The 13,705-nt window shown below is 36.2% G+C and overlaps 1 protein-coding gene across 4 annotated transcripts in view; it reads left to right on the top strand.

The window, feature by feature from the left end:
- Nucleotides 1-13,705, top strand: part of TAOK3 (TAO kinase 3) — a 190,983-nt gene that overhangs the window by 7,459 nt on the left and 169,819 nt on the right. The window contains exon 1 of one of the 4 annotated variants that reach the window (XM_028116430.2): nucleotides 1,196-1,455. The exons of 1 other annotated variant lie outside the window; for it this stretch is intronic. The gene's annotated coding sequence lies outside the window, so the exon portion shown is untranslated. Of the gene's footprint in view, nucleotides 1-1,195; nucleotides 1,456-1,884; nucleotides 2,041-13,705 lie in introns of those variants that run through there. 2 more of the 4 variants (XM_088019551.1, XM_028116427.2) reach the window with 2 other exon arrangements.

Raw genomic sequence — 13,705 nt, forward strand, 5'->3', positions numbered from 1 at the left:
AACTTACTATATTTTTTGTTTTATTGATTATAAACAAAAGCCGTTCCTGCCACCAAACCATATATCTGAAATGATTGTGTCTCAATCTGGCTAAAAGCTAAGAAAACTGTGTTCATTGTAACAAAACCTAATAGAAGCTTGCTGGCATAGCTCTTAGGCATTAAAGGCTAATAAGACCAAAATTTTAATAAAATTCAATACAGGGACATTATCCCGTTAAAAGCATTTCACTTTTTTTTTTAAGATTTTATTTTATTTATTTGAGAGAGAGAATGAGAGATAGCACAAGAGGGAAGAGGGTCAGAGGGAGAAGCAGATGCCCCGCCGATCAGGGAGCCTGATGCGGGACTCGATCCTGGGACTCCAGGATCATGACCCGAGCCGAAGGCCGTCGCCTAACCAACTGAACCACCCAGGTGCCCCAAAAGCATTTCACTTGTTTTACTTAGATGGTAATATTAACCCTGAAAATTGGTCAGATCAAACTGCTGATATTAATTTGGGGTTATCAGTTTTCTGCATGTATAAGTAATTGGGGTTTGAAATGTGTTTTAAGCCTGAATTAAAAAGAACTTAGTCACTGGTGACTCATGGTAGGAAGTTTTTCCTTTTCCCTGCTGAAACATACGCAATTGCTGCCATCCTGGCTTTTTTGAAACATTGAAAACATAAAGAATCCTGCTTTTATGTACTATGTTCTAGAAAAGCTCTTTTAGGTTTAAAGTGGTGGCCTTAATTACAGTGTTTTTTCGTAATGAGCACCACCTTTGACTTTCCAAATTTCCATACGATTTTTTTTAGTCACTGCCTTTATGGAAGTTTTCTCATCATTATGTGAAATTACCAAAAGTCTACTAGATCTTGTGTGAATGACCACAAGGACTTTGTCCTGCTCATTACTGTATTCCTGGTGCCTAGAACAGTGCTTTGTACAGAGGGAGCAATTTACATATTCGTTGAGTGAAGTTACATACATTCTCAATAACAGTGCGTCTTAACAAAAATAATGCAAGTCTGTTGAAATAAATTTTCTCTAGCCCTGTTGAATTAGGTAATTGTCAATTCTCAATCAAGCTAGTTTGGGAGGCTCTTGAATTAGCCCAAGGTAGTTCTACCCTAATAGTTCTTAGCATTGATTGTGCCAACCTGCAGTCTCCTTTAGTGGTTCACTTACGAAAGGAAGAGTAAATCGGCAACACCCAAAGGCACTTGCACCTGTGGGAACCAATGGGCGTCCTAACAGGAAATACTTTCAGCTTGCAATACCCCATAGTAATGTGCAGCGCCCAGGTCACGCTGTTTTATCTGCAGTTCCGTATTAGGATTGTACAACGTTTCTTCAAGATATATATATATATATGTTTAAAAGAGAATGAACTTTAAATTTGAGAATTAAAATGTGAACGATTATTTCCATTTTCTTCATTATCAAGGAATTGGTGAGTCTTCCTTTAAGTAAGTTCTTTCTTTACCTTCTAATGTTGTGTGCCCTGAAACCTTACTCCAGCACACAGGGAGAGGGGGAATGGAGGGTACATAAGTGTAAAATAATTACAACTTAAACTGATATTATCAATAGTAATAAGCAGTTGTGATCTTTACATTATACATTGATGGTAGCTATTGATAGAATTTCATAGATTTGTTTAGCTCAACCAAGTTTTCCTCTTTTGTAGGGACTGGGGGAAAAAATTCAGTAAAAGTTTTTAGAAAGTTCTTTCCAAAATGTCAAACTGTAAACCTGTATACATTAATGTAATGCTGTTAACGCTAACTCTCTGACCAGGAAGTACTCTCTTGAAGCCCCATTTATAAAACTGTGTCTATAATAACTTCCTTTCTCGGTATGAAGGTGCTGATAGCGTGGTGGTGTTCCTACAACTTAAGCTGAGCTCTGTTTTCTCTTTCCTAATGAACAAGAAGCAGTTTTTCTAAAGAAAGTCATCTCTGGGGCGATCTTATTGCTGAAGCTAAATAAAGAATTTTTAAAGTCTTTAGAATGTGGGATTGGAGATGTAGGACATGCGTTTGAGAAGATCTGTGAGTAAGCTTGGTATTTTGTTTTGCACTTAGCATTTTATTATAAATATGGTTTGTGTCTAAACATTGCTAATAAACTCTTTGTTGAATTTCATGTGAATATTTATGGCCTTAGCTCAAAGTCCAGCTGAGAGTAATCAACCTCAAAAATTACTGGATTCCTTTGCTCTATTTATTTTAGTTTGTAGTTTGAGATTACACAAATAAATATTAGTGGGAACTTTTTTCAGAAATTGTTTGATTTTTTTTTTTCCTTTTTTCTGGATGAGTAAGGTAAATACTGAGCTGCAAATAAAACATGAAAATCTTGTCAGAAGAATCCTTTAAACAAAAATTTTAGATATACTGAAGGCTATTTTTATTAAATGGATGCAGTTTGTGCTTATGATTGATATTCCTGTAAAACAGTATTTCAGAATGAAGCTACTCAAAATGGCACACTGTTCATCCTAGAGATCTTAAAAATACCAAGGCCGTGTCCTATTTTTCTTTTTTTCTAGCATGGGAAACTAGGATAGAAATGAGCAATTTCTGAGGTGTAATGCCCAATTTAGAGACAGAAAAGTCAGAAGATCTGATCACATTTATCTTGTTTTGTAATTTTTTTGTTTTGTTTTAGTACATAAGGTTAGTTACTTATTAAAGTATAAAAATATCTTAGCCATGAGGTAATTTATGCCACTAGTCCATAAAATGAAATTAGCTGAAGTAGGAAAGTAAATAATTTGTTTAAAGGCTCATGGTTTGTATGTTGAAAAATTAATGCAAAGTATTTTATTAGCCAAGAAAGCTGCCTTAATAGTTTCTTTACCAATTTCACTAGGCTCTTAGAACAAGGTTGAAATGAAATGTGTATAATCCTGACTTCCAAACTCCTAATGCTTTACATGTTAGATGTGTAAATTAAAGTCTTGCAATTGTACATAGGATGCATTTTCATTCAAGAAGCATTGCAGTGGATATTAGTGATTTGGGGACTCTATGCTTCTGATATAAAAAAAAATTAAAACTTTCAAGTGATCTTTGAAATGTGATATCATAGTGTGCTTTTTAAGATTTATGAATATTAAACACTTAAAAGTACAAATTATGTTAATTTCAGTTTTCAGAGATAGGGAGGCCTTTTATGATTGTTATATCAGCACTCCACAAGTATCCCAGTCATAGCTGGGATGGTGGTGGGGCAGAGGAAGTAGGTGGGGCCTCACAGTAGTGACAGATTATTGCAGATTATATGGCTGCCTGCCAAAAGGCCACTAATTGGAAAAGTGGAAGTTACTGCATCCTATTAATTTGTACATATTTATTTGTAACCATTTATAACTGCTGGTTTCACACACAGATGACAAGTTTTTTTAAACTTCTGATCCACTTGTCATGTGCTTAATGTTCTGTTCTTTAGTTTACCTTGGTCATATTCCTTGCATACTCTGCAAAGATCACACTGACCATTTTGTGGAAGACCGCGTGTTAGCAGAAAAAAGGGGAGGGGTGCACAGAACTTTAAACCATAACTGCTTTACTTTCTAGCTAAAAGTGTTACAGAGTTAATATGTAAAGTGTCCCATCATATTTAGGCCATTTCCATAAAATACTAGTAAAAATAATCATGCCTTGTGGAGGAGATTGTAGTTCTCACTTGTATTGGTTCAGTTTGAAATTCCTGCTGTTTCAACATACAAGGAAGCTTTGTAGAGGAAATATGACATCTCTGCCCAGATACATAAAGAGAATTACAGTGGAGAGTTATTTTTAGAGGTGTCTTTTTATGAATATATTTTATGTACTGAGAAGTATCTCTCAAAGTCTAGTTTCTGTTTCAGGGTCACTGGCAGAAGTTAAATACGTTGCTCAGGTCACTGGATATTCTATTAAGAAAATACTTTTAAAAGCATTTTGATGTCACCAACAACCAGCCTAGTTAGTCTTGACCTGGCTGATCTCAGTGATAACATTTGTCAAAAATGTAACCAAATTGAGAAGATATTGAGACGCTATCAGTACCATCAAATAGTAATATAAATGTACTACTAAAAGAGGGGACAATTAACTTCCATTTCATAGCAGTGTCCCACTCTCCTTCAGGAATAGAGTGTGCTGTTCTCAGTATAAGGAAAGGTTAGAAGTGAGTCGGGGAATCTGTCCATTTGTATCACTGACAGTTCTTAGATGTTCTTCCCTAACTCTTGTACACAGGGAGTAACTTGTCCGGGTTCCTTATACATGTTACTTTTGGCTCGGTCACATATGTTTGAGGTTGGCAGTGTAATCTAATAATTAGCAAGAGCATATCAGATGAATATGTCTGCCACTTACAGCTTACCAACTTTGTGCCCTTATACAAATCCCTTAACTCTTGAAGCCTTGGTTTCTTCAACTGTAAAATGAACACAATCATAGTACCTACTTTATGGATTATTGTGAGGATCAAGTGAGATTATGTATGAAGGGAACAAGTTTGGCTGCACATTTGTAAAGAGCTCAGTGAGTGATAGTAGATATGGTTATTTTTGCTGTTTTTGCACATTTCAGTTCTTATTCACAGTTCTACCAGAAAATGATCATGGGAAGAAATATAAAACAATACATGCAATCATGTATAGATAATAGAATCAGTCTTACTAGAGTTGGAGTATTTAAAAGTACCATGGGAGCACGTGAATGAAATCTATAGGTCTTATTTATGCCACTTCTCTTACCACATCATATACTTCCTATCCTAAGGGGCAAGGGGAAGCAGGGGAAGAGTTGACTGTAGATAAGTGACTATTAATATAAAAAGTTAGTTAATGTGTCAAATTGAGCTTTAGTAACATTTTGTTTCTGTTTTTCACATCAGAAAATTTCCTCCCAATTTGATATAGCACAGCCTAGGAAAGCAACATGGCCAAGTGTTAATTTCTTAAGTCATTTTCTCAACAGTTTGTTTTCTTCTGACTGGCTCACTATCAGATAAAATTAAGACTATGTCTCAAGATTTTAGATCAGCCCTAAAAAAGTTAGGTTTTTTTAGGGATGTTGTTCTGGTTTGGTTTGGCTTTATTGGGGTAGAACCACCCAATAAAGAATATACATTTGAGTATAAAGAAGAGTGTTTTCTGTTTTCACCATCTTAGTGTCGGGGTTTGATATCCTGTAATGGGTCAGTTAACTTTGATTATATGTTGAAAAACAACTAATTTTTATGTAAGCAGATTTTCTTTTTTTTTATTTTTAAAGATTTTATTTATTTGAGAGAGAGAATGAGAGAGAGCACATGAGAGGAGGGAGGGTCAGAGGGAGAAGCAGACTCCTGCTGAGCAGGGAGCCCGATGCGGGACTTGATCCCAGAAGTCCAGGATCATGACCTGAGCCCAAGGCAGTCGCTTAACCAACTGAGCCACCCAGGCGCCCAACATAAGCAGATTTCATGGGGCCGTGCTAACAAAGCAGATGTGAAATCTGGGGGCACCTGCAGTAAATTCACCAAAGAAGGCAATGAAACTACTTATAGGGTATTTGAAAAACATTTAAGCTTTGTGAATATATTTTTACTGTTGGAAATTTCCAGGTCTTAATCTGTAGTATAAGCCCTTTAGCAGCCTTTGCATTAGTCTGTCCCATTCTCGTTCCTGATACCCCCTAGTTTTGCAGTCTCAAATGCCCAGCAGTTTGCTGCTAGAATACACTGTATCTCTGTGCACCTGTCTTACTCAGACCCTTATGGCCTCATTCCTGGATTACCACAGTTGCCTTCCTTCATTTCTGTCTGTTTCTTTCCAACTCTTCCTGATTAACCTTCTTTAAATGTTACTCCTCCCCTTTTCAGAAAGCTTCACTGGTTCCACGTTTCCACCACATTAAATCTAACCTCTTCTGCCTGACTTTCAAGGTCCTTTCTAATCTGTCCTACACTACTCATCCAGCTTCATTTCCTATGTTCTTTGCCCTTTTCTTTCTGCTCTATTGAGGTCAGCCAGTCTGTCTCTACCACACGCCATACTTGCTTAAGTCTGCGCCTCTGGTACTCTATCTCCTTCATTCAAAAAGCCCTCCTCCCTGGGGCGGTGGGGGGCGGCGGCGCCTGAGTAGCTCAGTTGGTTAAGTGTCCAGCTCTTGATTTCGGCTTAGGTCATGATCTCAGGGTCCTGAGATTGTGCCCAGCACTGGGCTCTGCACTGGGTTTGGAGCCTGTTTAAGAGTCTCTCTGCTACTATCCCCCCCTCCCACAAAAAAAAGCCCTCCTCCCTTCTCTCTGCCTATTCAAATTTTACCTTTTCTTCAAGATCCTGTGTAAAGTATACTTCCTGTTTGAAGTAAAATCAATTTTGCTGCAAAATCCCAGATTTTTAAATTAACAAACCAGTGAACAAAAGTGTGCATAGTATCTTAAATCATCCAGTTTTATCTACACTAATGATGTAAACATTTTGAGTACAAGGACCATATCTTCACTTCAGTCTTCCACAGTTCATGGCAGAATTCTGAGGCATCTGACCTTGATTTGAAGGAAAAGAAAAGAAAGTAAATCTATTTTATCTTGCCTATCTAAAGTCAAGTTAACAATCCTAGTAATATTGAAGAGACCTGAATGTTTCTCCAATTTACATCAGGTCTGTCACCTCATTTACAGAAAAATGCGAGGTAAATGAAGACAATTTTGTAACTGATTATAGATTGACATGTTTGCTTCTCTTTATGAAAAACTATGTACATGTGTATCTATATGGATATTCATATATATGTGTGTTTGTTTCCTTTATTAAGGATTGAGATAGCCAACTGCTCTCAGAGAAGTTTAGTTTTGATATTACAACTTTCCATCCTGTCACTATAAATTAAATGTGATCAATAAATTTTATGTAATCGAGAAGTATTTTTATCCAATTCTTTAAGTAATGTAAGTGTAAATGCCTACTGTGTATAATGTTAGGCTCTGTGAAGGATATTGAAGTTAATCACATATGATCCCTTCCCTCAAAAAACCATTAAGGAATTCTATTAGGGAAAACAAAATATATACTCAAGAGCTTAAACATAAGAATACTTGTTACTTCAAGTGGATGCCTATTGTTTTAATTTTCAATCAGTTTCCTGTCTTTTGAAATGATACATGCCTTCTTGTATTGATGCCAAAGAGCATATAGGACAAAACAATTGAAAAAAAATTAAGAAAACTCCCCATCATTATTTTTCCAGTTTTACTGAGGTATAATTGACCTATAACATTCTATTAGTCCAAGGTGTACAACATAATGATTTATGTATATATTGTGAAATGATCACCACAATAAATTTAGTTGACATCAGTCACCTCAATACTTTTTCCATTGTGATGAGAATTTTTAAGATTTACTCAGCATCTTTCAAATATACAATTCAATGTTGTTAACTATTATCACCATGCTGTACATTACATCCCCAGAGCTACTTATCTTATAATTGTAAGTTTTTAACTTTTGACCACCTTCACTCATTTCCCCCCACTCTCTACCCCCTGCCTCTGGCAACCACCAATCTGTCCTCTGTATCTATGAGTTCAGTTTTTTTTTAGATTTCACATATAAGTGAAATCATACTGTATTTTTTTTCTCTGACTTATTTCAGTTAGTGTATTGCCCTAAAGGTTCATCCATGTTGTCACAAATAGCTGGATTTCATTCTTTTCTATGGCTGAATAAGAATCCATTGTATACAGATACTACATTTTCTTTACCCATTCATTCACTGATGAACACTTCGATTATTTCTGTGTCGTGGCTATTATAAATAATGCTGCAGTGAACACGGGAGTGCAGATACCTTTTCAAGATAGTGATTTCATTTCCTTTGGATATATATCCAGAAGTGGGATTGCTGGATCTTATGGTAGCACTATCTTTAATCTTTTCAGGAACCTCCATGTTTTCCAGAGTAGCTGCACCAAATTACATTCCCCCCTTTTTTTTCTTTTTAATGTATGCATTCCTTTGTACTGATGCCACAGAGCATAAAGGACACTCAAATGAAAACCTTTAAAATACAAAATGTTTTACATTCATAAAAGTGGATGTTTGGAAATGTCTGGTTAATGGTTTAGATTTTTGTGTCAAGGCTTGGTTTTAGATACTACCTTTCATCACAAAGATTAAGGTTAAATAACTCTGTAAAGTGTTGTACTTTTAGTGCCCACAGAATAACTGCTGTAAGTCCAAGATGCCATTCATATATAACAGTAAAAGCTAGTTAGATAACATGCCAGTGATAAAAAGTTGGAATTATGGACTATTCAATACAGTTTAGGATTTTTAAAAAATCATTTCCCAAAATAACAATAAGGGGTTTTTCCTTTTTAAAGGGCTTTAGAAGTTATGTAATGATTTCACATTATTTCGTGAGTCTCACAACTTTGTGAGGCATTATTGTTCTCACTTTATAGATGAGACTATTGAGGATTGAGGCTGAGAGGAGTTAAGTGATATACTTAAGATCACACAGCTAGTAAGTAAGTGGCAGAATTTACTTAAACCCAGATTTGCTGATTTAAAGGTTAGACCTCTTTTCCTTTAGACCACAAATCCAAATTGAGTTATTCAGGGAATAAAACTCATACTTTTCCTGTTTCCAGTTAAGATAAAATTCACATAACATAAAATTTGTCATTTTAAAGTCTACAATTCAAGTTTTTAGTGTATCCACAATGTAATGCAACCATCATCACTATCTAATTCCAGAACATTTCCATCACTCCAAAAAGAAACCCTATACCTGTTAGCATCCCATCTCAATTACCCCATCCCTTGGCAACCACTAACTTTCTGTCTCTATGGATTTCCCCACTCTGGATACTTAGTATAAGTGGAATCATAAAATATGTGAATTGTTGTCAGACTTCTCCACTTAGCATAAGGTTTTCAAGGGTCATCTGTGCTATGGCATGTGTCAGTGCTTCATTTTTATGTATGACTAATACTCCATTAGGTTGATAGATCACCGTGTATTCCTTCATCGGTTGATGGACATTTGAGTTGTTTCACTTTCTGTCTATTATGAATAATGCTACTGTGAACATTCATATGCAAGTTTTTGTGTGAATATATGTTATCAATTCTCTTGGATATATACCTAGGAGTAGAATTTCTCATAATTATTTTTGTAAAATAAATCAAATGGAAGTGCTTCAAAATTATTTCTTTTAAGTCCTTCCTTCACAACTGTCTCAGACATATATACACACAAAATTGTTTATTTAGCTAATTTGTTTCCCACATCTGTTCTTCAGAAGTAGGGCAGAGGCAAACTTTAGCTCAGATGCTGAATAAGAAGTCTCTAATTCTAAGTGAATGTAATCTGAATTCAACACTGCCTGGTACATTCAAGGTACTGTGGAGTATAGTATCTCTTCTATTGCTAGTCATATTCAATTAATGGAATCAAGAAATGTCCATGTTCTTTCAAAGTAAGGCAGAATGGCATCAATGCCCCAAGAAGTGAAGTACTTTCTATGCATGAGGAAGGAAGAGATTACTTCTGCACTAGGGAGATGGGGTAACTTGGAGATAGAATTGGAGCGGAGTCTTGAACACTGGATAGCTTTCCAGCAGGTGTGCTGGGGCATAATCTGTGTATTTTTTAGCCTAGTTCAGACATTGTGAATAAAATATAGGAGACCTAGGGACAGTGGCAAATCAAAGGCCCTTGAATCCTATACAAAGAGGTTTGAACTTTGAACAGTAGGTAGTGGGGAGCCATTTAAGGTGCTTGAATAGAAGAGACTGATGCAATCAAAGCCTCTGAAATATGACTCCATCAGTAGTTGGTAAAACAACTTAAAGAGATTGGGGATGAGGACTTGGACTGGTAATGAGGTTCTGGAACTAGGACAGCCTCAATGCAAAGAAGAAGAGCAGCTTGTGAGTGATTTATTGAGGACATTGGCCGCATGAGCGAGATAGCTGAAAGCATAAGAGTAAATCAGATCAATAAGATAAAGTGCAGAGAGAAGAGAAGGGGCCTAGTACAGACCCTTGTGTTAAGAGGTGAGCAAAAGAGGACAAGCTAGGAGAGGTGGGTTTGAAAGGAACTTCTAAGAGGAAGGTACCACACAAGCCAAGAAACAAGATGTTCCATAAAGGTTATAGAAGGATATGACCTGAGAAGGATCCTGTTGGATTTGAGGATTAGGTTAGAGCTAGTGAGTCCCCAGAAAGGTTCCCTCTCCTCCTCTCAGTAAATGATACCTTGAGCATATTGTAGGCCAAAAGGAGACTGCAGAGAGCAATGGAAGATTTAAGGAAAGTGAGAGGAGTAGATTAATGAAATGAGAAGGTAGTAGGATACAAAATTAAAAGATAGTTTCTTTGGTGGTGTTGGGGGAGAGGTGTTTAACCTGTAAAAGGAAGACTAAAGGATGAATTCAGTTGAGTGTGTGGGGAGGTTTTAAGATGGAATGGAGAAAAGCTGAGGAAGCTTACGTTGAATAGCCTCAAAGTAGAATTTATAGTATTATTGCTTATTAGTAGCGCTGTAGATAGAATAGTTAGAATTAGAGGGCCACCAGCCTGGATGGCTCAGTTGGTTAAGTGTCGTCTACCTTCGGCTCAGGTCATGATCCAGGGTCCTAGGATGGAGCGTCTTGGCTAGGACTCCCTGTTAAGCAGGGAGTCTGCTACTCCCTCTGCCTCTGCCCCTGCCCCTCAACTTGTGCTCTCTCTTGCTCTCTCTCTCAAATAAAATCTTTAAAAAAAAAATAGAAAATATCTTGAATTACCTCAGGCATATGTAGAAGGATTAAATTCTGTCTTTCCATCCTGTATAAATCTTCATTCTTTTAGTTGTGTACTGAACATCTTTGCTGATGCTTTTAAATGCATTTTCCTTCCCAAAGCATAGCAGCATGACACAATATATAGCTACCAGTTATGCTTGTTGAGTCCATTTTCCTGCTAATTATTCAAGGTGTGTATTTTGAGTGCTAATAATATTGACAACTCAAGTGCAGTATTTTGTGTAAAAGTTCATAATCCTGTTTGAATTTTTTTAAAAGATTTTATTTATTTATTTGACAGAGAGAGACACAGCGAGAGAGGGAACACAAGCAGGGGGAGTGGGAGAGGGAGAAGGAGGCTCGGAGCCCAATGCAGGGCTCCACCCCAGGACCCTGGGATCATGACCTGAGCCAAAGGCAGACGCCTAACGACTGAGCCACCCAGACGCCCCCTGTTTGAATTTTTTATATAAACATTTTTTTCTCTAAAATATTCCCCATACTAATATTATTGTGCTTTCTATAGAATAGAAATTTTTTAGTGATCCATTTTAGTGTAGCAGGCACTGTGGAGACATTGTAATCTGCATGATATTTATTTGGTTAAAAGTAATAATGATTGAAAAAAAAACCAGTAATCATGATGAATAGATGTTCCTGTTTTAAGATGTTACAAAGTCAGGTCCTTAAGAGTCCTGAAGTTTGTTCCCAACAAGAACACGTGTTGGTAAATGTGTAGAAATGGAAGCAAATATCTCCCTTGTTCCCTTTAATGTTTTCTCCTATTCTCCACAAAATGGTGGGAAGTCCTTGACCCAAGGTAGCTCTTAGGTAATTTTTAACAACTATATAAATAACATATGCTTTTCATTTTAACAAATAGAAAATATAGATGAGTAATTAGAAAATAAACGTTATCCTCTATACTGAAATATATTTTGACATATAACCTCCCAGACTTATTTAAAAATATAAAGCATTGATTAGGGGGGCACCTGGCTGGCTCAGTTGGTAGAGCATGCAACTCTTGATCTTGGGGTTGTGAATTTGAGCCCCATGTTGGGTGTAGAGGTTACTCCAAAATAAAATCTTAAAAAAAAATCATGATTAGGAAGGTTATATTGCATTATTATATTGTTTTATAAGCTGTTTTTTAACTTCAGCAGTTTATCATTATACCATATAAACAAGTACTCCTATTTCTATCCCTAAATGTACTGTTTCCACATCATTTTAAACCAGCATTGTTTTATGGATATTCAAGGTGGATTTTTTTTTGTTAGTTTTTATTCTTACAAATTGTCCTAAATACCTCCTTAGTTATTCATCTCCAGTATAACTCCAGTTTTCTTTACAGTCATAGAAGATTCTACAGCAGATGGACCATAAGAACCTGGTTTCCAAGATCATGTTTTGTTTTCTTTTCAAAAAGGGTGGGGGAATAGCATTATTATACTGTGTGTCCTAACAAAGGCTTCCATTGCTTAAGAAATGTCCTCTTTCCCACCCACTAGAAGCACAAGCTAATAGTGTCTGACAGTTCTGTCGACCAACAAGGTTTGAAAGGATGCATACTTATCTCTCTAAACACATGGCTTTTTCCTTGGCCTTCATCTGCTCCAGAGGAACTCCAGCTCCCCTTCTTCCCTTAGACTATCACCAGCCTTCCTTCCTCTTATATTCCTGACTATTCAGGAATTTTTTGTTCAGTTTTATACATTCAAACCTCTTGGTTTATAAGCCAAGATCATCATTAAGAGGGGGGAGACTGGATTTGTCCAAAGTAACCAGTTATTACAGACAATTAATGAATATTTTGTGCCCATTATTGTAATGGCTGTATTTCAGCCTCCTTAATTTATTCTTTTGTATTTAAAAAAAAATTGTATCCGGATCTGACCCTAAAAATTAGATATTTTCATTCTCATCATACTAAAACTTTTACTACAAATTTATATCACTACAGTAAATATGAATGCAAGTGTAGAAGGTTTTCAGTCGGTTCAGTAGGCTTGGTTTTTAACATTTTATTTAATGGCTAGATGATTGAGTAGACTAAGCTTATAAAATTTGCTAAGTGATCCTTAACTGGCTAGCATCTTAGAAAAACAAATTAAAGTTGTAATTGTCCTTGACAAGGTAAAGTGGTGCCTGGGTATTAATGAGAAGTTAACTGGAAGACTTGAAGTTAACCAAGTGATTCAATGAATGACTAAAAAAAAACACACACACACATACACAAAATGTGGAACTGTAACAGGGGCCTCCAGACTTTCAAAAAGCATGGCAGAAAGAGAAATAGCCTTGCTAGATAGAGTATTGTTAATTATGGGAGAATAAACTACTATTGTCATTTAAAAAGCTGTAATACTGTTAATAGTATTATTAATAGAGCATGATTTCTGTTGCAGTTAAGGAGACTTTAGCTGAATTCCACTAGTTTCTAATAGTATTGACAGAGGAGAGATGCATGCAAGTGATAAAAAACAGGAGTGAGATCAAAAAGTTCTAATTGCCACATATCTTTCATGTTACTGAACATATCACTTTACGATAGTTGCTGATACCACATTTCTTAGATGGATGTTCCATCATTGTCAACAGATGAATAGGTATTGTTGATGTGAACACTGCTTCTCCCTTGTGAGCCAGGTAAGATGGATGGTTGTATTAGATTGTGGTGTTCCGTCTGCTCTATATATCAACAGAGATTTACACCTGCACTTTTATATAATAACTGAACAAATCAACTCTATAATTGCCTTACCTGAATCTAGTGGATTATATTTACTATGACACCTGCTTTCACTTTGTTTTAAAAGAATCAAGAGCTTGAGTTTTTGGATTCTGGCAAGTCAGAAAAAAAAAATTAGAGATGTATACAAGATAAAGGACAATTAGTACATTAGGGACTCTGGGGGAAAATGAGTGAAGTCAATA

The sequence above is a fragment of the Eumetopias jubatus genome, unplaced genomic scaffold (genome assembly GCF_037043125.1).
Source record: "Eumetopias jubatus isolate StellerSeaLion01/CBP00866 unplaced genomic scaffold, mEumJub1_p1.0 scaffold_16, whole genome shotgun sequence".
In the NCBI taxonomy this organism is placed as follows: Eukaryota; Metazoa; Chordata; class Mammalia; order Carnivora; family Otariidae; genus Eumetopias; species Eumetopias jubatus.